Genomic DNA, 25,813 nt, shown 5'->3' on the forward strand with positions numbered 1-25,813 from the left:
CCAAAATAACAACTGCAAAAAAGGAGCATGCATATTACACATGCGCACACGCTCATTGTTATAGAAATAGACTTTCCATTGTAGAAACTGTTTAAAAAACAAGGACTCAAGCGTCCTTGTTCCCCCCCCTCCCCCCCCCCGCCTCCCAAAGATAGGGCTGGTTCTACTTCCTGATTTACTGCAGCCACTAATTTTTAAATGGAGTTGAAATTAAGGTATTTGCTACTCCTTCTGACCTCAGTGTAGGAAATTGACATTTTCAGGGAAATTCAGCCTTTCTCTGAGAAGAAGTGGGTGATAATGTTTTTTCCGCTGCTTATTCACTGTGTTTTCTCTTTGAAATGTAGACTGGTAGCATCCTTTTTCATGGCATGCCGTTGTTTTTTTTTAAAAAGGGAAAGGGATTGGGAGTTTTCAGGCAACTTGTTGGGTTCAGTCTTTGCTGTTATTTTGTGAAGCAAGCCCAAGCGATGTTAGGCACAGCAGACTGGCCTCACAAGACCAATGAAACAGCCATCCCTATTTTAGGATGGAACCTCGTGTTGCGTCCTTCTTCTCCACTCTTGACACTTGCAGCATGTGGGGCAGGCAGTGGAACAAAGGCAGCAAAGTAAAATTTGATTTCAATTGGATGCTGTTGTATTCCAGGCCTTCCCACTCCCTCACAAGGCTTTTTGGCACTATTTCATTACCTCCTGTATCCTTGCATGTCCAATTCACTTTCAAGTTAGTTTTCATAGATGTTTGTTGTCTTTGATTGCAGGGTGTGTGTGTGTGTTGTTGTTGTTGTTGTTGTCATCTTCCAAACCATCCTTAGTATCTTTAAAATGGCTAGTGTGTCTTTTATCTGTCTGCCTAGAATGGATATGGCTGTGGATGTTTGTGAGTGTGCATTTACATGCGTTTGCAAACCACTCCTCAATTGAAGATAATTTCTTTTTAACTCACACAGATCATTGTCAAGATTGGGGTCAGTTGCCAGTTCTGCTGCAATGATGTAATTGAATGGCCTGTTGACTGACTTGTGCTGGGTGAGGGTATAAGGGTCATAGTTTAAGGTGCAGCTTTGAAAAGCTGAATCAAACATGTACTCCTCCCAATTCTTCTTGAACAGAATCATTCCCATGAGGAGGAGGGGGAAATGCATCCCCAGATGTTTTTGTTGGTTGGGTATCTAATGCCACCAACCACAGTTAATTGTTGCAGACAGCTGGTCAGTCAATAGTTGGCAGGGAGCCAGAGCCCCGGAAGGCAGCTTGGATTAAACAATGTGGGTAGTTCTCTTACAAGCTTTGAATGCTGGAAAGTTGATTCAATAATTGAGCAACTGGGGGAAGGGCTAAGAATTCTGCCAGACTTGTGGAAGTGCTGATGACTTGGGAATCGTTCCCCTTCCTGTGGTTTCATTTGTAAGACTATATATTATCTTGGTATGGTTTTTCTGATGCAGAAAGCTTGCATGTGCTCTCTCAAATGATTTCTCAAAGAAGGGAGAAGTCTCTGAATATTCTACATTTAACATATAAGAGGAAGAACCCCGAGATACTCTTGACTAACTTAGTGGATCTTTTATTGGCTAGCGTGCTGTTTATGACAAAGATGCTCAAAAAGATATTGGGCTTGTTTGACTACCGTATTGCACTTTATAGGGAGCTACCTTTGAGGAATGTCCAGAAGCTCTACTTTGTGCAAAATGTGAGATTTTGGATTGCTAACAGGCACATGACATCTTGACTCCAACATGCTATTTGCAGTAATTATCAATAGTTTTCCAAGATGTGGTATTTGGTTTTGAGAAACTATCTGTCTTTGATATGAATTACCCAGTTTTAGTTATCAAGGTAGTCCTCCAATTACAACCACAGTTGTGCCTAGAATAGCGGTCGTTGAATGAAGTGATTGTTCATCAAAGTGCTATATGAGTGCTTCATTCAACGACCACGATCTTAGCTCTCTCAGTTGTGGTCCTTAGGCAGCTGTTTGGGCCATTAAATGGACAGGGAGAGGGGATGAGTTTCCCACCACATCTGGGAGCTGGCCCCTCTCTTTGCTCAACTGGGGAGAATCCTGGAAGAAATCTCCTAGTGCACTAGAGTAACTGGACCTCAAATCTGGCCAAAACATTAGCAAACCCCTCAATTCTGAGCCTTTCAGAACGCTGATATTTACTAGCATTTCTGTTCTGACCTAGGCTTCCCAAGAGCATGAAGCAAACTCCTTGTCCCAACAAAACCCCCTTTTATTAATTTACTGTGAATTCTGTTCATTCACATCCAGCAAAGTCTTTCAAGGGAGGATTTACAGTCACAGACCTCATCTATAGAGATGAGGGGCCAATATCTGCAAAACTTGGCAAGGAGTATTGGAGAGTCACGAACCAATTAAGCAAACTAATTGTCTCCTTCAAACTCCATTCCCCTTTCACTCCTCTTTTATTTCCTCTGGGAGGGGCCATTCATCATCCATCTGTGGCCTTACGTCCAAGTCGACCCCTGTCCTTTAGCTGTTCCCTTCATCTGGCAACTCTGCGCCTGCGCACACTGGGAATAGGCTCCAGCTGTTCATCTGCCTCACTGATGTCTGACTCTGAAGGCAGCTGATAACTCCCAGATGGCTCTGGCCCCCTCTCTGCCTCCGACACAGAGCCCTCATCAGAGCCTTCCCCAGACTGCAGGACTGGCCCACGTTCCTCCCTAACCTCCTCACTGTCCGAATCTGCTGCCAGCTCTGCTGCCAGCTCTGCTGCCAGCTCTGCTGGTGGGCCACAACAATTTCTCCATTTGGGGAATGGACTTTATTAGGTGAGGAACCCTGTATAGTCTCCTCATCAGGCATGTGACTGTACAATGAACTTGAAGCCAGGAGTTCAGATCCCAACTAAGAGGTAGTATATATCTATTCAAGAGTTATCCTCTTTAAAGAAATTTCTGCCTAACAATGGGAAGAAAGGTTTTTTTTTTTTTTGGGGGGGGGGGGTCCTTTACATCTGTGCCAACATTTTTATATCCTTATGGGATCCTGAACAGTGTAACCATTAGCGATCTCTACCCATTGCTTCTTATTTCATATCTCTTGAACGGCCTTCAGAAGGCATGCTATGTCATGAAGTTGGATTTGAGAGGCACGTACCCTTTGATCAAGAATGAAAGAGAGACACACATATTTAACACCATTCGGCAACAGACATGACGAATTTGAATACACAGTAATACTTTTGGCTTGGTTAATTATAGGGTAGTCTTCTCCATTAAATATTTCCTGATTTTTTTGGGGGTGGTGGTGGATATATGTTGTGGTTTACTGGATGATATACTGATCTTTTCAAAAACACTGTCTTTACATGAAAGATGCCTTAGAACAATCCCATGAACACAGACATTTTATTTGGTTGGAAAAATGTACATTCAATCTTCCCCGGTTGGACTATTTAGGGCACAGGAGCCTACAAAAACACAGCTTATAGCCAAGAACCTAGAAATGTGTGAAGGACGCCATGCATTTTCAAAGCTTTGTGAATGTGCATTTTAAAAAGTCATCTCTCACTTTGCAGGGTTTACAAGACTGCTGTCTCAACTCTTAAACAAAGGACAGTAATTTAGATTGTCTACTCAAGAGCAAGCAGCATTTCAATAATTGCAAATCCTTTTCACAGCCATTGCTGAAACATCTAGACCCCTCCTGCCCCCTTGTGGTGGAAACAGATCCTTCAGATTTTGCATTAAGAGCCCATTCTTCTCCATACAGTGAAAAAAAGGTGTGGAGTGGGGAGGGAGAGAAATCTGCCAACTAACAACTGTTTAGTGACTGTTCAAAGTTACAACGGCACTGAAAAAGGTGACTTATTACCATTTTTCACACTTACGACTGTTGTAGCATCCCTACGGTCAGGTGATCAAAATTCAGGTGCTGGTTCATATTCAGGACGGTTGCTGTGTCTCGGGGTCATGGGATCCCCCTTTGCCCCCTTCTGACAAGCAAAGTCAATGGGGAAGCCATATTCACTTAACAACCGTGTTACTAACTTAGCAACTGCACTGATTCACTTAACAGCTGTGGCAAGAAAGGTCGTAAAAGGAGGCAAAACTCAAGTCCCACTTAGCAACATGCATTTGGGGCTACTTCTACACTGGACGATTTATTCAGTACAGGTAACCCTTGACGTACGACCACAATTGAACCCATAATTTTAAGCGATACATTTGTTAAGTGGGTTTTATCGCTGTTCTTGCCATAGTTGTTAAATGAACCACTGCAATTGTTAAGTGAGTAACATGGTTGTTACATGGATCTGACTTCCCCATTGACTTTGCTTGTCAGAAGGTTGCAAATGGCGATCACACAGGACACTGCAGGCATTATAAATATGAGTCCGTTGACAAGGATTTAAACTTTGATGACATTGTAACAGTCATAAGTGTGAAAAACGGTCATAAGTCATTTTTTAAAAAAGTGCTGCTGTAACTTTGAACGGTCACTGAATGAACTGTTGTAAGTCGAGGATTACCTTTATAGGTGCACACAGATCACTAGAATTGGAAATTCTGCCAAGAAGCACAATATCTTTACACCTTGTCACGTTAGGTCAGACACCTTCAAACTTGGCAACTTTGAGACTTGTGGACTTCAACTCCCAGAATTCTGGAAGTTGAAGTCCACAAGTCTTAAAGTTGCCAGGTTTGGGGACCCCTGCATTAGGTGGACACAGGTTTTAAATATTACCCATATTCCTGGCTCATAGAACAAATGATCAGAGACACTGTCACTTATTAACCCTGGTAGCAGTATGACTTTCTCTGAAGGCCATTGCTGAGAAAGTAATGGGCTTCCTTGAACAGTTGGTTGGCCTCTATGACAAACAGAGAGTTGGACTGGTTAGCTAGGAATCCAACCCAATAGGACAGCGATGGCGAACCTTTTTTGGCTCGCGTGCCATAAGTGGGGGGAGCGCAGGGGGTCGTGTACAGGCATGCTGCACCATAATGCAATGCGCGACCCCCCCAGTGCACATGCGCACACTACAGGCACGACCCCCCCATTTTTGCATGCTTTTTTCGCCCTCCCCAGGCTCCAGAGGCTTTAAAGAAGCATGGAGAGGGCGAAAACAGCCTCCCCCGCCCCCCCAGAAGCGCTCCGAAGGCTTCAGGGGACCTTCAAGAGGCTTCCCTGTAGCCTCCGGAGCAGTCAAAACAACCCTCCGAGCAAACAGGAAGTCCATTCCCGAACTTCCGGTTTGCCCATAGCGCCGTTTTTTTGTGCTCATGAGGCTTCAGGGAAGCTCATGAAGCCTCCGGAGGGCCTCCAGGGGGGCAGGGGGGCTCTTTTCGCCCTCCCCAGGCTCCTATAAAGCCTCTGGAGCCTGGGAAGGGCAAAAAATGGCTTTAAAAAAGGGTGAATTCAGCTGGCCAGCATGCGCATGCGCGCTGGCCAGCTAACAGGGCAGCGCCTCGCTTGCCCTGACAAATGGCTCTGCGTGCCGCTTGTGGCATGCTTGCCATAGGTTTGCCATCACTGTAATAGGACATTGCTTACGTGCTCACATTTCTGAATGTAATGTTCCATGCTCATATGTCTGGATGGATGGCAACCGACTAAAACTCAACCCTTCCAAGACGGAGTGGCTGTGGCTTCCGGCCTCCCGGTTCAACCAGTTGCTTCCATCTCTGGCCATTGGGGGCGTGCAACTGGCCCCCATGGAACAGGTGCGCAATTTGGGCGTCCTCCTAGATGCCCGGCTGTCCATGGATGACCATGTAACAGCCGTGGCAAGGGGGGCGTTCCATCAGGTCCGCCTGATGCGCCAATTGCGCCCCTTATTGGACCGGGATGCCCTACGCACAGTCACTCATGCGCTAGTGACGTCTCGCCTGGACTACTGCAATGCTCTCTACATGGGGCTTCCCTTGAGATGCACTCGGAGACTGCAGTTGGTCCAGAACGCGGCCGCGCGGGTGATTATGGGGAGGACTAGGTACTCCCCTGTAACACCTCTCCTGCGCGACCTGCACTGGCTTCCTGTAGTCTACCGAGTGCGTTTCAAGGTTTTGATTATGATCTTTAAAGCGCTTCATGGCACAGGGCCTAGTTACATGCAGGATCGCATCCTGCCCCATACATCCCTACGACCAATCCGCTCACACAGAGAGGGACTTCTCCGGGTGCCGTCCGCTAAACAGTGTCGGGGGGCGACACCCAGGAGCAGAGCCTTCTCTGTGATGGGCCCAGCCCTGTGGAATGACCTCCCCCGTGACATCAGGATTACTTCCGATCTCCGCTCCTTCCGTGTACAGCTGAAGACCCACCTCTTTCAATTATCTGGCCTGGCTCAACCGTAATTTTTCTTACTCCTCCTGACAGTCCTTTTAAATTTTTAAATTTTAAATTGTGTTTTTACAATTGGGGCATTTTAATGGTGATTTTTAACTGTCTAATGTGATGTAATTTGTTACCTCCTCCGTGCATGTATGTCTTTGTATATATGTATGTTTATGTGTTTGTACATGTGTTTTATGTTTTATATGCTCTATTGTACGCCGCCCTGAGTCCTGTTTGGAAAGGGAGCGGCTAATAAATTTAAATGTATTATTATTATTATTATTATTATTATTATTATTATTACATGCAACCAAGCAACTCTAACCTCCCCAGAGATTAGATCTTCCAGAAATATTGGAGGTAAGGATACAGGGCGTAAACTGCTAGGATGGATTAGAATGCAACAGTAATAGGTTGCATATGCAGATTTCCACTGACCCTCATAAGCCAAGTCTTAATCTTTATCTATGAACGATGAGCAGGTGTTCCATCTTTCTTTAAGGGATGAGGTGTTGTATGTGTCGCAACTCTGCCATGACAACAGAAATGCTGGACAAAATGTAGGGGTTCACTTAAAATTTTGCATCGGGCAGGGAAGAGCTATTTTGGCTGAAGATGAGATGCTTGTTTGGTCTTGTCATATTTGTTGCTGGTCCAAGATACTCCTGGAAAGCTGTTTCGCTTCAGTTCTCCTTCACCAGTAGAGCACCGTGAGATTTTATTACTGACTTTTCAGGGTTAAATAAACACTTTTTGTGGTGGTGGATTTGTTTACTGAGATTGCTCATTTCATTCTTTGTGAGGCCCTTTCCTCAGCACAACTGTGCAACTTAGTCTAGACCACATTTGTAGGTACAGGATCTCAGTTGGTGATGTGATCTCAAACCATGGTCTTCAATTGATGGTCAGATTTTGGAAGGTTGTTTGTCGTAAGATTTTGGAAGGCGTCTCTCTGATTACCCAACAGATTATTCCAGTGGCTTTTAGTTGCAAATGCCTGCTTCTATGGAAGTTCTTCATTGGCCACGACTTGTACTAGAGAAGGGGTGTCAAGTTCAAGGCCGGGGGCTGGACGCAGCCCGCAGGGTGCTTATATATGGCCTGTGGGGCCTCCCTGGAAACAGCGAAGGATCGCCTGCGGTGCCTCTGCCAGCGAAAACAGCTCTCCCTCCCGAGCTCTGTTTTCGCTGGCAGAGGGTTGCAGGAGGCCATCGCAGGTGAAAACGGAGCTCAGGAGCCCGTTTTCACTGGCAGAGCGCTCGGGCCACCACAGGCGCCCCCGACAGGAGTGATGTTGAGCTGGCCATGCCCACCTGCTCACACCCATCTTGGCCCTCTGAGATCAAACACAACCCTGATGTAGCCCTCAATGAAATCAAGTTTGACACCCCTGTGCTAGAAGATCTTCCCGCCTCTGGCATTCTAAAACTGTTCCTCCCCCCCCCCCCATCCCTGCCTTTTGGGAAGATGGGTCTGAGTTTGAGTAGAAAGCATTCTAGATGCAAGAAGAAGAGGAAAAGTGAAATATCTGATTCACTGGAAAGGCTACCCTGAATCATAAAGATTGTGGGAAACCACAACATACTGTATGTCCTGGCCTGAAGCCCTGTGCTTCACTTTCATTTTAAATTCTTGCACACATACAACCCCCCCACTCCTCCCCCCCGATCTCCCACCACTGAAACCAGATAGTAAACCACAGGATGAAGAGGATTCTGTGCTTCTTACCACAATGCCCATGTTTTTTTCGTTTAGGGTGGGAGATGGAATCTAATGGGGAAGATAGCAGTAGCATTTATATACCACTTCATAGCTCTTTACATCCCTCTCGGAGTGGTTTATAGAGTCAGCATATTGCCCCCAACAATCCTGGTGTGCGTGAAAGGCTGAGTCAATCTTCGAGCTGGTCAGGATTGAACTCCTGGCTGTGGGCAGAGTTTGCCTGCATTCTGATCACTGCGCCACCATGGCGCAGCTGATGTAGAGGACTACAAATGTAGCTTTGAAGAACGTATCATCCAGCTGTTATAAAAGCGTCAGCATAGCCCAGAAAGACGGGAGGGGACAAGGGAGAAATTGAAGTTAGACCTGCCTTGACTCTTTGGGGAATTAGAAGGAAGAGAAAAAGAAGGAATGTCCTCATGAACGGATCGTTGCAGTACATTGTACACGGAGATACCTTTGGATCACTTGGAAACTACAGCTAGCCCAGAATGCAGTGATATGGGCAGTAATGGATGTGCTGGCGCATGGCTATGTCACAGTCCTGCTCCATGAGCTGCACTGGTTACCAGTCGGCTTTCATGTGCAATGAACAGGGCTAGTTACAGCTATAAAGCCCTCCGTGGCCTGATTGTTTAAGGGGACTGCTTTATCTGGTAATTTCTGCCCATCCTGTAAGATTGGGCAGAATGGATGTTCATCTGGACCCTTCAATTAAGCAGTGTCGCCTAGCAAGACCTAGAAAGCCACAGGGCCTGTCCTCTAGAATACGATCCCTCCAGACTCCCATAGGGCTCCTCCCCTGGGGGACGTTCAGAAAGTCCCTGAAAACATGGCTATTCTCCCATGCTTTGAGGTAGGGGTGGGTATTGAACCCCTTTGGATTTGTAACTGTTCTGTATTGTTGTCTGGACAAATCTGTTTGTGGCTGCCATTGTAATTATTTCTTTTTAAAGTTCTAACCGACCCAGAGTTTTTATAAGCAGGCAGCCTCTTCTTCTTCTTGTGCCATATCCATCATCGGATGTTGGCGATCCTATTTTTATCAACAGCTGCACGAAAATGTGCTCTTGAGTTTTGCCCCAACCAGTCCTTTAGATTTTGAAGCCACGATGTTCTTCTTCTGCCTGGACCTTGTTTGCCTTCAATCTTTCCTTGTAGGATTAAGTATGAAGTATGCCGTATTTTTCTGGCTGTCGCATCACGTGTCCAAAAACATTCCAACTTTAGCTTTTTTATGGTTTTGATGAGGCAGCCTCTAAGTTATGAAATTAAACTAAGCTAAAACTAAATTAAAGTTTCACTACACTTATATCTTCTGTTCCCTTAATCCAAATATTCTTCTAAATGTGTATTTGGAACTTCCATTGAGGTTTATTTTGCTAATTTAAATTTTTCTACATTTCTATCATAGAGTTCACCAACCTTTCCAAGTTGGTGGTCTGGAGCAGGGTTGTGGGGGAAGGACATATGGGATGGTTTTGTGGGAGGGGCAGGCGCATGCACCTGTTGCTCACACAAGCGGGGTGGCAGGCGCTCATGTGAGTGGGTCCACGAGTGCCCTCAACGCTCGCACAAATGGAGCTGAGCGTGCACGAGCGCCAGCTGGCCACTCACGTAGCCCAGTTGCGAATAGGATACAGCCTACTAGGCCCATAGATTGGGTAACCCTGATCTATGACACATAATTTTGCAGCTGGTCCCACTTGGAATATTTATGGAATTAAGATGAGTCTTAGAAATCTAGACTAAAACATTCTAATTGGATCTGTTTTTCACTCTTGAACTCCCCAATTGGTACCATTTCTGAGTCATAATGTTCCAAGAGGGTTAATGCATGTTATATTGCAGCTTTTATCCAAGCCTTTTCCAAATAATTACCAGAATCAAGTTTCTCTTTTTTTTAACCGCTTTTATATATTGAGTGTTACCTTCTTACCAAAGTGGTACCTATTTATCTACCTACTTGCATGTGCATTCTTTTGAACGGCTAGGTTGGCAGGAACTGGGGCAAGGATGGGAACTCACCCTACTGCGTAGCTCTCAGATCTCAAATTTGGGCTGTCAGATTTCCAGGCAACAAGCCTTAACCACTGAGTCACCGCCCAGGAGTGTAACAGCGCTCTATGATGTCATGCTGGCCACATGACGGCAGAAATGTCCTCGGATAGCGCTGGCTCAATAGTCTTGAAACGGAGATGAGCACCGCCCCTTAGAGTCAGCAACAACTAGCGGAGTAAAATCCACAGGGACTCGTTTACCTTTTTTAATATATTTATTGTATTTCTCAAGACAGTTTTCTGTCAGAACTCTGGAGTTTCTTCTGTGGATTCTCTGAACCAATTCGGTTCTCATGGGCATGAAGAAGTTTGGCACAGCTGTCATTCTGCCTTTAATGATGGAAAAATGATTTGCTACATTTTTTATCTTTGAAGAGATTCCTCAAGAATTCCTTCTCATATTCTTGAAGTTGACATACTGTATATTTCGGACTATAAGACGCACCAAGATTTTGAAGAGGTTAATTAAAAAAAGAATTTTTTTTTTTGCCCTCCTTGGCCCCTAGGAGCACTCTGCAGGCCTCCCAAACCCTTTGCATGCCCTGTTTTTTGGGGAAAAACAGGGCATGCAGAGAGTTTGGGAGGCCTGCAAAGTGCTCCTGGGGACTGGGGAGGGCAAAAACGCAATGGGGGGGGGGTGTTGGGAGGTGAAAAATGGGTCCATTTTTCACAAAAACGGGCCCAGTTTTTGCAAAAACTGGGTGTGCAGAGGGTTTAAGAGGCCTACAGAGTGCTCCTGGGGCTGGGGAGGGCAAAAATGAGAGAAAAACGGCCTGTTTTTTGCAGAAACAGGCTTGTTTGTTGCAAAAAAACGGGGCATGCAGAGAGCTTGGAAGGCCTGCAGAGTGCCCCTGGGGGCTTGGGAGGGCAAAAACACCCCCATTTTTATCGAAAAGGGGCCCGTTTTCACTTGTTTTTGCCCTCTCCAGCCCCCAGGAGAACTCTACAGGCCTCCCAAAACCTCTGCATGCCTCGTTTTGTGCGAAAAATGGGCCCATTTTTCTGAAAAAACAGGCTCGTTTTTGCCCTCCCTAGCCCCCAGGAGCACTTTGCAGGCCTCCCAAACTCTCTGCGTGTCCATTTTTGCCAAAAACTGGATGCGCGGGGCAAGGTTTCGCGAGGCCAAAAATACTATATTCTGTCTATAAGATGCACCCAGATTTTCACCCTCTTTTTTGGGGGGAAAAGGTGTGTCTTATACTCTGAAAAATACGGTAGATTTTTTTTGGCAAAGAGTCTATACTGACAGATTACAAGTAGTCCTCAACTTAAAACCATTCATTTAGTGACTATTTAAAGTTACAGTGGCATTGAAATACACACACACACACACACACCACGTCACATTTTTGACTCTTGCAGCATCCCATTGGTCATGTCATCAAATTTTTGATGCTTGGCAACTGGCATGTATTTATGACAGTTGCATTGTCCTGGGGTCAAGTGATCATCATCTGGCTTCCCCCAATTACTTTACTTAGTTTCCGACAAAGCAAAGTCATTGGGGAAAGTCAGCTTCACTTAATGAATGAATGATCTACTTAACAACTGCAGTGATTCATGTAACAACTGTGGCAAGAAAGGTCATAAAATGGTAAAACCAAGTTTTACAATTGTCTTGCTTAGCAACGAAAATTTTGGGCTGGATGGTTAAGTCTACTCATAGTGTTTATTAAGCCTACTCATTGCTAAGTCTAATTGTGTTTCATTGTTGAGCCTGGAATGGAAAATCTGCCTTACTCATTTCTGTTCCATAGGTGAACTTGTGAACCTTCTGGAATATTCATAGTTGTTGTTCTAGTCGCATTATGTACAAATCTCTGTGCAGCTGACCACACCTGCACATCTGTCACCTGCATACCTGTGAGGCTTCTGTGCACTTTATTTCCCCCACCCCTTTTGGCATATGTTGCCTTAGTTCATTGTGGGAGACGACCATTTTTGTTTCAAGCTAGATTCACTTTTCCCTTCAAAGAAAATAGATGCTTGTTTCTCATGCGTGTGGGTGTTTATTCATGTGGCTGCAGGGATTCTTGCCTGTTTAACATTTTCTTAGCAGCGGGTTTTGCATTCAGAAGAGGCCAGCACCCATAAAGGTTGCATAGTCTTGGCTCTATATGGGCAAAGTATGGGTGCCAGTCTGGACGAAACAACTCAATCAGGTCTGAAAAATGTTCAGAACGGGATATTGGTTAGGGCCCATACTGCATAGGGAGGAGTGTGTCTGCTTCCAATCCTAAAGCTGGAACAGTTGCTTCAATATCACTTGTACAAAAGAAAAAGCTTTTTGCGGTCAGCCTCTATTGAGAGATTTATTTATTTTTTTACTACCTTTCAGTTGGTTTCTAATTCCTTAATCTCCAAAGTCTTTTTCTTCCCTTTTCTTCCCTTTTCATGCTTTGCACCAGCACACCTTCAGGACTGCTGATCTATTCCAAAACTCCCAAGGAGCCGGCCTACCTTCCCCAGCCCAAATGCCTGGCATACAGGCAGTCCTCAACTTACGACCACAATTGAGCCCAAAGTTTTTATTGCTAATAAAAAAGCCATTTTACCAGTTTTTTTTTTTCCAGAAAATTTTATTGGTTTTTTAAAACATTTATAAGGAAAAGGGTAGGTGGAATGGTGTACAAATTTTGGCAGTTGCAAGTGTGGCAGACGCCCCCTCCCTCCAAACTCATAAAATACATTTAAGTATAAAACATTAGTACATGATCATATAAAATCAGCATATTAATTCTAAAAAAAATATTTTCAATCAGCTTATATCATTTTACCAGTTTTGTAACCCGGTTGTTAAGTGAATCACTGCAGTTGTTAACTGAGTAACATGGTTGATAGGTAAACCTGGCTTCCCCGCTGGCTTTGCTTATCAGAAGCTCCCAAAAGTTGATCACGTGACTCTGGGACACTGCAACGATCATAAATATGAGCCAGATGCCCAGTTTTGAATTTTGATTACGTGACCATGGGGATGCTGCAATGGTTGCAAATGTGTAAAAAGGTCATAAGTCATTTTTTTTCAGTGTTGTAACTTTGAATGGTCACTAAATGGATGGCTGTAAGTCAGGTAATACATGTCTAGAAAAGCATCTCCTTTGGTTCATTATAATTTTGCGACAATTTCTCCTCTATAATGCACAAAGTTACTTTTTCTTTTCTTTTTTTCTACTTAAATGTTTTTGCTGCCTTCTTGTTATTATGCGAAGCTTAAAAAAGCATAGTTTTTTAAAATAAAAAATTCAAATGAAATCACTCTTGCTTACTGCATACAGATGCCTTGTCATCTCCCTTGCATTTAATGGAGTGTCACTTCTAAATGGAAAAGGAAGTTTTAAAAAATACTATACTGTTCCCCCCAAAATAAAATTACTTTGGAGAGGGAGAATATTAAACCTTGCTTGAATGTAGCTTGAAAACAGTTCTAAAAGATCATAGTAGCGGTGTCCTTTACAGATAAATAATATGCTAAGGAGTTTTGTGATGGTAATACGGCTCTATGCTGGTCGGCGTAGTAATTGTTTGATTTGTCAGAAGAGTTTCTGATCAGTTAGCAGGGCCTTTGATGATTATTGAATGGGCTGTTTTGATCTCAGGATTCTGCTTGCCATTGGTTGAACGGCTATTAAACGGCACAAGGATCGTGGGCAGTACAAGGTCCTAAGCAAGACAAAACACAGAGGAAAATGAAGCTATGCAAAGAAGATTGAGATTGATTCAGAAAGTAAATTAAATACTAAGAGGGAGGGAAAAGAAATTAAGAGTGGAGAAATGGAGAGGGAAAAATGGCAGTTTCATGGCAAAGTTCAAAAGCATGTGAAGTAGGTTAATGTTAGGTTAATGTTCCTATTTTAGGCTGAATCTCTTGCTTGGAAAGCTCTAGTCGTGTTAAATAGACTTACTTAGATTTCTGACCAAGGCCAAGAAAATAGCAAAGGCATTCTGAAAAGCAAAAGGTGGAAATCTTGATCATAGCAAAGATCACTGGATTTCCAGCTTTAATTACATTGAAATAAAGCTAAGCATTGGGACCTTATTGATTTGCACATGCTGGCTTTGCAATTAATGGGATTGATACATGGAACAAGCCAAATCAAATTGATTTTTCACAGAGGACAACGTATATATGCATGGAGGAGAATGGCATGTGCTTCCAGAGTTCTGGTTTTTGTTTTGCTGCAGTTGCTCCTTCTGCTTTTCGAACAGAGAAGTAACTTACCTCATCTCAGGGGTTGCCACAAAGAAGAGAGAGTCAAGCTATTCTCTAAGGCACCTGAGGGCAGAACAAGAAGCAATGGGTGGAAACTAATCAAGGAGAGAAGCAACTTAGAATTGAGGAGAAACTTCCTGACAGTTAGAACAATTAATCAGTGGAATAGCTTGCCTCCAGAAGTTGTGAATGCCCCAACACTGGAAGTCTTTAAGAAGATGCTGGATAGCCATTTGTCTGAAACGGTATAGGGTTTCCTGCCTAGGCCTATGTTGGACTAGAAGACCTCCAAGGTCTCTTCCAACTCTGCTATTGTATTATTGTATCCATGATGGTGATGGCAAACACAAAAAATATAAAGTAAAATTCTAGTTGTTAATATGCAATTCCCTTCTGCCTATTCATAATGCCTCTTTAAATGGTTCCTAATAAAGCTTGCATCCTGTAGAGGTGTGCATTTGCTTGTTTTTCCTTCTTTGTACTTTAGGTAGAAAATGCAATTTAAACTCCAGTCCAAATAGGAAAGCTAATTTTATTTGGCATCTCCAGTGTATCGGTTTTATTAACCAGGAAGCCCACTCTCCCAAAGTATAAAATCCCAAATGCCTAGCTTTAATTCCTGATATAATTAAAAGCTTAAACTCAACAGTCTAGCAGCCTAATTCATTTTCAGTTTTTGAAATTTCTTTTAAAATAAGGAAGTATGATGACTCTGTGATAGTGCGCATAGTTTGCATAATTGGAGAACTCTCAGGGTTTATATGTGGCACTCAGGTTAAAAGCTTTAAGGAGTGCGTAATGGAAAGGTCCTCTGACTTGAGACCTGTGCAGATCCCCTGCCAGTACAAAAATGATTCTAGATCCATTAGAGCAAGATTCTGATTCCTGTGTTTTAAAAGCGGATAGCCTAATTAATCCATAATAGCGATCTGGGCAGATCTGTAACTCCTCGTGTCGCATATTGTATTCTTTTGTCTTATTTTATTTTTATAATTCTCATCTTTCCAAACCAGAACCAGAATGGTATACCGAACAAGCAATAAAAGCAATCTTTAATTTAAACAAGGTTGGATAAAACAGTATTATAAAGCCAAACAATCAGAATACAGCAATTAAAACCAAATTAATTTGGAAAGGTAGCATGCTCCTGGAGCTATTCATACTTGCGAACGCATGTACGAACAAGCAATTAAAACAATATTTTAAATTTGCTTTGGATTAAATCTGTACTTTGCTTTCCCTCCAAGGAGCTCTGTAAGGTTATGTTAGCCTCGGAAAGTAGAGTTGATTGTAGTGATTAATATAAAGCCGGTTACAATAGAATTTATAATAGATCTGCTCATCTAAGAACATATCTGCTCCTATCCTGTGCTGATGCTGTTTTATTCTCAGGTAGCATAAGGAAATTCTTGTCTGAACTGAGATGCTTTGGCAGCCTTATTAAAAAAAAAATCAGTCCAGACTACAAGCTGCTATGGCCATTAGACAATTCCCCTGCTGTTCTGTGCCCTCTTTACTTTCCATGCCAGGAAAAACAATTGTCAAGATTTTTTTCTTTTCTCCCCCCCCCCCTTTTTGCGTGCAAACACACATATACATTTGTGTATGTTTGTAATATGTGTGCGAACTTGAATTTATATATACAGTAAAAGCATCAAAGCACACATATCAGGAAGCATGCAACCAAGTTTAAAGTAAAAAAAAATCCTTTCTTGTATTTTTCCAGCTTTCCCTCATGGGAGCTGCGGATGAAATGTTTCTACTTCAAGTAACTAGAGAATTAATAAAATAGTGCCCAACTGTATTTATTAAAATAGTAATAAAACAAAGGCCCAGAGGAAAAGTAAGTAACTCAAGGAAAGAAAAATGATATTTTTAAAAGTTCTGCTGGGTTTCGAATTGACAACATTCTGCCTGTGAAGCCCAGTCTTATAGTGGTACGGCTCAGTTAATCATAGTAATTGGGACCAGAATTTCTATCACTATGCAACACAGCTGTAAATTGTGATATCATGTGAACACATTCTTAGCAATAGAAATTCTGGCACTTCTGTCTGCTGTTGTGTAAGCAAAAAAAAATAGATTTGGAACACCGGTTTGAAACTATGCAAGGTGGTAGAGAAAAAGCTGAAAACAGAAGAATAAAACGATTTCAGTGCTGCTGGTATTGCTACAGATTCTTAAAGGCACAAGTGTGGAGAAAGAAGCTTAAGCACAGGAAATAGAAATATAATCAAACCTTTGACTTCCGGGGAAGAAATAATGAAGACAGTGGATTCAATGGCTGCAGCAAAATGATACAAGCCAGCAAGTAGACCAGCTCTTTATAATTTCCCTCTGGACAAGGAGACGACCTCAGATCGCCCACAGGTTCTGCAGATAGCTGCTCCTTGTGAGGAGATAGCAAGACAGTGGTCTCTGGTGGAGTTAGAGCATGAGTCCTAAAACTATGGCTCGCGGACTGCATGTGGCCCACCAAAGCCATTAATTCGGCCCACTCAGGACCATGATGCTGCCCTGCCCACATTGCCCCGCCCACCCTTCGGCTGAGTGTAGGACTTAACTTCGGGAGGCCCACGGGCTGAAACCAAAAGGTAAGGCCAACAATTTTGGCCTGCAGAGATGTTCTGGAGGCAGGGAAGGTGAAAAATGTGGCACACAGATGCCCCAGGAGGCCAACAAATGGGTGAAAAATGGCCCATTTTTGCCCGTTTTTTGGCCTCTAGAATGCTTCTGGAGGTGGATGGGTGTGAAAAACGAAGCTCATAGACACCCCAGGAAGCCAAAAATGGGTGAAATGGCCCACTTTTGACCACAAAATGAGCCGGTTTTGCCTGCTTCTGGCGTACAGAATGCTTCTGGAGGTGGGAGGTGAAAAATGGGGTGAACAGACACTCTAGGAGGCCACAAAACAGGCGGAAATGGACCATTCTTCACTTCCCACTTCGAGGAGAGAGAGAGAGAGAGAGAGAGAGAGAGAGAGAAGGGGAGAAAGGGAGAGAGGGAGATAGAAAGAGAAAAGAAAGTGAGAGAGAGATAAAGAAAGAGGGGAAAGAGAAAGAGGGGGGGAGTGAGAAAGAGGGAGATAGAGAGAGGGAAAGAAAGAGGGAGGGAGAAAGAGGGGGAGAGAAAAAGAAAGAGAGGGAGAGAAAGAGAGAGAGAAAGAGAGGGGGGAGAGAGAAAGAGAGGCAGAGAGAGATTTCTCAAGCTTCTTGGGGCTGAGAAGAATTGCTGCAAAACTGAGTTTCCTGAAGTGGACCACTAGACTCCTAAACAACTGAAAAAATGATCTAGTAAACAGAAAACTCAACCAAAAGAGCAACATGTAAACAAAAGCAAATAAAACACCCCCGGGAGCAAAACAAATTAAAGTGTGCATTGTTCAGTGGACTGTTAAAATTGGCCATGCCCACATAGTCACAAGACCTAGCCATGTCCACCCGGTTGGTGTGCCCCCCCCCCCCAACAGTCTGAGGGACAGTGAATTGGTCCCCTTTTTGAAGACTCCTGATTTAGAGCTTTGAAGATGAGGGTTCTGCCATCTTGCTCAAAACATATTTGTGCTTTCAAAAGGATACCAAGTTTGCAAAGTTCCTTTTTTAATCATTTTCAGAAATTTCTTGTTAATAATACAGTATTAGGATCAATGTGTTTTACAGTTGGTGAATTTTCTTCAATCCTTAATGAAAGACATTTTAATTACATTTTTAAGTACTGTAGTTTTTTGTTTCAGAATTTTTTAAAGCAAAAATAAGCTTAAAAGTTTGGTTTTAGAATGTCATAAATAGTAAAGATGCAGATAAATTTGAAGTAAAATTTTGGAATTATTTATAAAAACACCTTCCCCTGGGAAAATCCACTTGTTTTGAATGTGGTTTTTTTTTTAAAGAGAACATAAGGAAAATTTTAAAAAATTGATACTTGAGGAAATTAGAATGACTGATAAAGATTATAATTAAAAGAGAATGAATTGAATGAAAATATTTTAACATTGGACATATTGAAGGATATTATTGAACAATGGACCCAGAAGTTAATTTTACATATTTGTGTCTGCCTCTATAAATAGACTGTGTTTAAAAGATGTAATGGAACAAGTTATATCTGACAAAATCAAGACTGATTTGAAAGTGGATTTTTAAAAAAATGACAGATATAACGATAAGCAGAAGAAACCAGTTGATATCTTAATAATTAAAAAGGAAGTACAAATAACAAACTAAAAAACCACCTGGATAATTTTCCTATTTGGATTTATAAAACAGACATTAAAATTTTGAAGAATTTTGTGAAAAGGGACAAAGAATAAATGAAAAAAATATCATGTTATTTGATATTTGATATAGGACATTGTTTGAAGGAGCTAAAGAGTCAGATACAATAGTCCTTGAGTTATGGCCACAATTGAGCCCAAAATTTCTGTTGCTAGAGGAGCTGTTAAATGAATTTTGCCCCATTTTACGATCTTTCTTGCCACAGTTGTTAAGTGAATCACTGCAGTTGTTAACTTGGTAATATGGTTCTTAAGTGAATCTGGCTTCCCCATTGACTTTGCTTGTCAGAAGGTTGCAAAAGGTGATCACGTGACCCCGGGATACTGTAACCATCATAAATATGACTCAGTTGCCATTGGGATGCTACAATAGTTGTGTGTGAAAAACGGTCCTAAGTCACTTTTTTCAGTAACTTTGATGAACCATCACTACATCAACAGTTGTAAGTCAAGGACTACCTGTACTTAGAAGAAAAGAAAGGAATACAAAGTTGGTTTAATTGATCACAGTTAAAATATACATTTTTTATCTTAACTGACTTTTATTGACATCAGGATTGCAATGAGGAGGCTTCATTAATTTATTTAGAGAGATGGAATATGAGAAGAGATCATTTATTGAATTTTAAGAGAAGATAATAAGATACTAAAATTGTTTATACTTCAGTGAATAGGAAAGTCACTTTATATGTTTCTTTTCTTTTTCTTTACTGTATTGTTAAACCTTTTTTCTGTTTCTCATTCTATTTTTTCTTCTGCACCTTCTATTTTTTCTTTTTATTCTTTTATATTTTAGTTTGTATTATACGTTACGTTACAGTTGTATTCTTTAATAAAATTACTATTTCTAAAAAGATGTTCATTTAGAAAGCTGCCAGGTAACCCCGGATTTGGCTCTAGTCATTGGGGGTCTGGTTAAATCTGTGGAATTAATCCAAAAATAGTCCAATTTGACTCAAAATGTGACTCAAATCCATGTATTTGTAGTTTTTATCCTATTATCCTAAATTGGCACATCTTAGTGATCTTGCAAATGGAATTACTGTATGAACTGTAAAAGCCTCCTTTACTCACCAAGCATAAAGAATTCCAGGTCTCTGGCAGACATTATCTCAAATATTGAAAACTATCCAGCTCATCCTGGTTTACCATTTGTGTAAAGAAGTACAAACTTTTTATTTCCTAAGGAAAAAAAAATAGTATAGTATTGCTTTTCCTTAAGGCATTTTGGTGCCTAGGGATCCAAATGCAAATACTCTCTTTTTCTCTTCATATTATTCTTTGTTGCTTAAGGTTTTTAAAAAAAAAACATTCAAAAAACTCAATAAAGTCTGAATTTTGTTTTTAAAAAATAACCGCATAATAAGAAACATCCCTTCGCCTCTCCCCCAAAAACCCACAGAAATTATACAGAAGCAATTTTTTGTTGTTGTTACCAGGTGGCTTAGATTCTGTTTTCATTTATACCCCATTTAGAGAGTATAGAATTTGGAACCAGCGTTAAATAGTCAAGATGAAGGCTGAGGACAGACATTGTAGATATAGGGAATCTGTCAAAATATTAGTGGTTCTTACACATCTCTCTTACTAGTGTGAGATTGATTGATTTTTTCCAATATCAATCATGCTTTATAAAATGGCCAAATTATTTGTTCACACATTCAGTTCAATTTGCCATTCCCCCTCTTCTTCACTTTCAGTCCTGTGTGGTAGTCCAAAGGCTTGAACTTTTCATTCTGTATGTTTAGGTCTGAGAATTGTTTTTCATAAGCAAATGTTGCTAATTCCTGTCTTAGAGTGGCTTTCACTTAACCCTTGGATAGGGACCAGCTAATTTTAAAATGCATTATATGCCCTCCCTTGTGTAAAGCCCTCCAGATCTTTCTTCATACGAAATCTGTGCGAAATTGCTTGTTGAAAAAAGTTATGTGACATGTCTAGAAGTGATTGCCAGCTGGTTTTGCACTAGGCTGGCCTCTAACACTTTTTGTGACTTTGTGCTGTTCTTCCCTAGCTTATGCAGTTTCTTACAAGTCTAGCAATGTTTTCTTTGTTACAGTTGCTTGTAATACTATAAATTGATAGTGTTTTCTCTTTAGAAAGCAGCACAAAACACTTGTGAATGTTAGACAGTGAATAGCAATAGCACTTAGATTCATATACCACTTTACAGTGCTTTACAGCCCTCTCTAAGCGGTTTACAGAGTCAGCATATTACCCACAACAATCTCAGTCCTCATTTGACTGACCTTGGAAGGATGGAAGGCTGAGTCAACTTTGAGCCTAGTAAGATTTGAACTGCCAAATTGCAGGCAGCCAGCAGGCAGCAGAAGTAGCTTGCAGTACTGAATTCTAACCACTGCGCCACCACACCACCGCAGAATATCAGACAGAATGTGGGTTTAGTTTGTAATGAGAACCCATGAGTGAAATGGAAAACATAAAATAATGTATTGTTCTCTGCAAACTGTACCTCAGATAAGATTGGGTGGTAGTTAAGGTGTTGGACTAGGAGTGGCGAGATATAGTTTATGTGCACACTGATTTCTAGAAATAAGTTTTGATCCTGTCCTTTCTTCAACCAAGCTAATTCCCAAGATTACTGTTGTGGGTACAGGGCAGAAGGAGAACATTGCCTTGAGCCTCTAGAGAAAAAATGGATACAAATCTAAAAAAATAGATAAAAATAGTAATTAATTAGTGATCTCTGGATGCTTTATAAAATCAGACAGTTGCTACACAAATGTTAAAAAAAATACACATCGACTAGTTTATGACCCACACAATGAATGTGAAGCAGTAGCAGCAGTCATAAAAAAGTAGATTTCTCCTGTCAAGATTCTACTTGGATCCATGAAGGAAGGCAACAAATCTTTATGGGCGACTTTTCACGAGTAAGTGAAAAAGATGATTGTTCAGAGACAGATGTCGTAGAGAAGGATCTTGGCTGCTGCCATTGTCTTGTGCTGATCATCAGTTCTGCTTCTTAGCACCTCTTGCAAATAACTTGTTTTCCCCAAATCCCAAAATGACGTTTTTTGATTGGAATACCATTACCCTGCTTGATCTAATAATTCTTTGAAAAGGGAGAGGATAAAATATAGAAAATTCATTATGCCTTAATTGACCCCTCTTTCTCCATCCCACTGACTACTTTGTTCTGGCTAGCATTATTGGCAATTTCTTTTTTTAAAAAAAAACATGCTTTCTCGGTTTTCCCTGCACCTGTAATAGTGGCGTGGTTGACATGCAGACCAGGTTCCATGTCAAACCCTTGCAGTGACAAATACAGTGATTAAATACAGTGATTAACTATGTAAAAATAATGCATTAGAGTTTAATTAAATCTCCTTCACTATCAGCCAATAAGCCATCTACTTGTCTTTCTCTCTCCTTCAGTACATTTTTTCATTTGGAGCTTGGCAGCTCTGCTGTTCAAGCGAGGCTAAAATTCTTGATGCCCATATTGTTTATCAGTTGTGATTGTGTATCTGCTTAGTTCATCAGCCCAACCCACATCTCATAAATTACAGAAACTTCAAAGGATAGCTTAAATCAAAGTGTTCTCTCTCTCTCTGTAGGTGTGTTCACCGCAAGCAGTAAAGCTGTGTAATAATAACCAGGATGCTTGGATTCTAACATCTAAGAAGCATCAAACTCATTGTATTTCTGCAGCTTAATTTTGCAATCTGTTTTGCAAATATTGTTCCCTTGTTTTCAAGCCCTCGGTAAACATGACTACTGGAAACTTCCTGTTGTTTGATGGTGCGATTAGAGGGTTTTTCAGGCCTTTCACAAGCCACATGAGATGTTGTGCAAATTGGCCAGGTGGGATGGAGTCCAAAGTGGACTGTGCTATCTTCCTTTCCCCTCCTTTGCCTTTCCTTCCCTGAAAGTAAGAAACCAGCTTGATTCTTCCTCCTAGTTGAAATAGGAGCTATAGCTAAATTCTTTTAAATTAAATTGTGGCTATAAGTTTGGCCTCCTTTATTTTGGACGCATGCCCCTCCTCGTTGGGTAAGGTCTGCCGGAATATGGCAAGTGATGATTAATGCGTGTTTGCAGAAAGCGGTGGTAGTACCTGACTTAAAATAGGTTGTGGTGCCCCTCCCTTCTCAAGAGGCCATCCTTAGACCCAGCTGGATTAGATAACTCTTGTGAAGTCTCCAATCTTCCAGTTTTGGGGAAGGTTATTGAGAGGGTGGTTGGCATGCAATCCCAACTCTGGATGAAGTGGATTACCTGGACTCTTTTCAGTGTGCATTCAGACCAGGGTTTACCACCGAGACAGCATTGGTTGCGTTTGCTGATGACCTTTGGAGGACTACAATGGGGATGATGCAACTATCCTGGCTCTCCTGAATCTCTTCATGGTTTTTGATACCATCAAATTCTTCTGAACCACCTCCACGGGTTGGGAATGGGAAGCACTATTTTGCAGTCATTATCCTCCTTTCTCCGATGTTGGTGGAGATAGCGGTCATGCATGGGTTAACTCAGTCAGTAACCAATAGAACTGAGTCTACCAAAGTGATGTCATCGCCTCAGAGTGTCCTCCCTTTTTTTTAGACTCAGTTCGATCCGAACTGGCTATGCTAACTGCTTTCTCCTCAATTTTAGTAGATATTATAATTATCTTTAATTGGATATTTTTCTAAATGTCACCTAAATTACATCCAAATTGGAAGGAATCAGTGGATAGCTCCTCAGAGCTAAGTCTCTCAATTAGCCCCCCGGCTTCTTGGAGAGACTCACCAGGGCTTCTTCGAGGCTTCTGCCTCCTGAGCTTATCGGCAATTCAGAGGCTTTCCTGCAAGCAGCGCCTCTCAGCAATGGCTGTTGGAGGTTCCGCTCAGCGCTGTTGCCTCTGTTGGCCTCCGGGCCTTTCCCTCGTGCCGCCAAGCCCGCAGCCTCTTCCAAGCGCTGCCAAAGCCGCCAGCAGCTGAAAAAAAGCCGTCAGCCACCGCTGCTACACGCTACCACCGCCCCTCAGCGCTCCCGCCTCACCAGATCGCCATTGCTGCTCCCTTCGACCTCTGCAGCCTCTCCTCAGGCCCTTCAACGCCCTCCCTTGCTCTGCGGCCTCGGCTACCTCATGGCGCCCGGCCCATAGGCTCTGTAGCCTCAGTGACCATTTTGTTTTGGCACGAAGATCTCTGGTGACCATTTTGGGCACTTCAAGGAGTCGTGAGTACAGACCATGGCCTCATCTCCTGCCCCTGAGCCACAAGTGCCTCTACCCACCAACAAGACCCCTTCTTCTGGGACCCGCAAATGCAGGCCTGCCCCAGAAGCCTCCCCCATGGAGCCCTCTCCCAAGGCCCCCAGAGAGTCCCATAGGGGTGTAGCCAAGCCACAGGCAAAGGATAGTGCCACCCAGGTTCTTCCCAGCAAGGCCAAGGCCAAGACCAACCACACTGAATCCCATCTATTTCAGGCCCAGAGGCCTTCTCAGCCTAGTCCTCCTCCTGACTTATCCTGTAATTCGGAGGATGACCTCTCCCCTGCTGCATCCATCATTCAACTTGAGGATGCCAGGGGCTCAGGCAATCTCGCCTGCAGTGGGGATGAATCTGAGGGTGACAGGAGCATCACTCCGGATGAGGAGCCCCTCTACCAGGAGAAAATTTTCCCTCCTCCCTGCTGCCGCTGCTCTTACTCACCTGGTATGGCAGACATGATATCTGAGGCCATTGAACGTGGCGTAGCAGCTGCCCTTAAACATAGGTCTTCTAACCACTCTACTCCACGCAGGTCTGCTTCTTCCTCTGGTTCCAGACACAGGGATGGTGATCTCTCGGCTTCTTCATCGCATGAACTCCCTGGCACATCCAGTCACCCTTCGGTTTTTGGCGAAGAGGAATGTCTGGCAAGAGATTCAGATCTCTCGGAAGACGAGGGTCTTCCCCCTGACCAACCTGCATTTGTCGATTTGTTCAAACCTGCTTTCTTTCGCTCTCTCCTCTTTAAGGCCAAGAGAATCGCTGGTATCCCTTCTCCTAAAGCATCTCAAGGAACGGAAGCAGACAAGGCGGACACTACTGACCCCCTCTTCATCCTGCCTAAGGTGGAAAAGGAGTGGACCCTCAACCATCGCATCTTCAAACAGCTGTCAACCAGGTACGGGACCCCAGTGCTAGATCTCTTCGCAACGGCATCCAACAATCAACTGCCCAGGTACCTGTCTCGCTACACGACACCAGGGGCGGAAGGGACGTACGCCTTAAGGTGCAGGTGGCCCCATGGTCTACTGTACATCTTCCCTCCCTTCCCCCTGATACAGAGGGTCATTCAGAAAATGATAGAGGAAGAGGCCAAGCTCATCCTACTCGCCCCCCATTGGCTGCGCTGTCCATAGTTCGCGGACCTAGTCAACCTCTCAGTGGGCCCAGAGTGGCATCTTCCCCTGATACCATCCCTTCTTCACCAGAGATTCATCTACCATCCCGACTTATCTTGGCTCCGCCTAACTGCATGGAGGCTGAGAGGGAGGTCTTGAGGGCGGCAAACCTTTCTGAGACTTTAATTCAAACTATTCAGGCTTCTCGACGCCCGGCCACTAATAGGATCTACGAATCAATGTGGCAGACTTTCAGCACATGGTGCCTTTCTAGAGAGGTTTCGCCCCTGGAGGCCTCGGTTCCACAGTTTTGGAGTTCCTGCAACAAGGACTAGATAAAGGACTTGCGCCTAACACCTTACGGAGGCAGGTGTCGGCTGTCTCTTCGGTTCTCTCTCTTCACCGGGATGAGCCTCTGTCCTTGCACCCTCATGTACGCCGTTTCATTAAGGGCGCATCTAATCTCTGCCCTCCTGTCATTCACTGCTTCCCCTCGTGGGATCTAACCAAAGTCCTTGACTTTCTCACTGGCCTCTCAAGCCTCTCAGGTCGGCCTCCCTGCATCACCTCACATTGAAAACAACCTTTCTGGTGGCTATCATGTCTGCACGACGGGTCTCAGAATTGGTGGCCCTTTCCATCCGTTCCGACTTGTGTACCTTATACTCAGACCGCGTGGTCCTTCGACTTGTTCCAAAGATCAATTTGGCCTTTCATCGGTCTCTGGATCTCACTCTACCAAACATTTGCCCTAATCCCTCTCACAGTCTCGGGCGCAAATGGCACAGGTTAGACGGGCTCTTAAGATCTATATTGCCAAGGCAGCCGTCTTTAGGCGCACTGAAGCACTCTTTGTATCTTTCCATCCCACAAACAACGGTCTAAAGACTTCCCCA

General features: G+C 43.0%; 1 protein-coding gene across 1 annotated transcript in view; it reads left to right on the plus strand.

Annotated features, from left to right (window-relative positions):
* SLC38A10 (solute carrier family 38 member 10) overlaps positions 1–25,813 on the plus strand; it is a 102,529-nt gene that overhangs the window by 43,400 nt on the left and 33,316 nt on the right. The window lies entirely within an intron of this gene.

Source organism: Natrix helvetica (assembly GCF_964273705.1).
Source record: "Natrix helvetica genome assembly, chromosome: 1".
Classification (NCBI taxonomy): Eukaryota; Metazoa; Chordata; class Lepidosauria; order Squamata; family Natricidae; genus Natrix; species Natrix helvetica.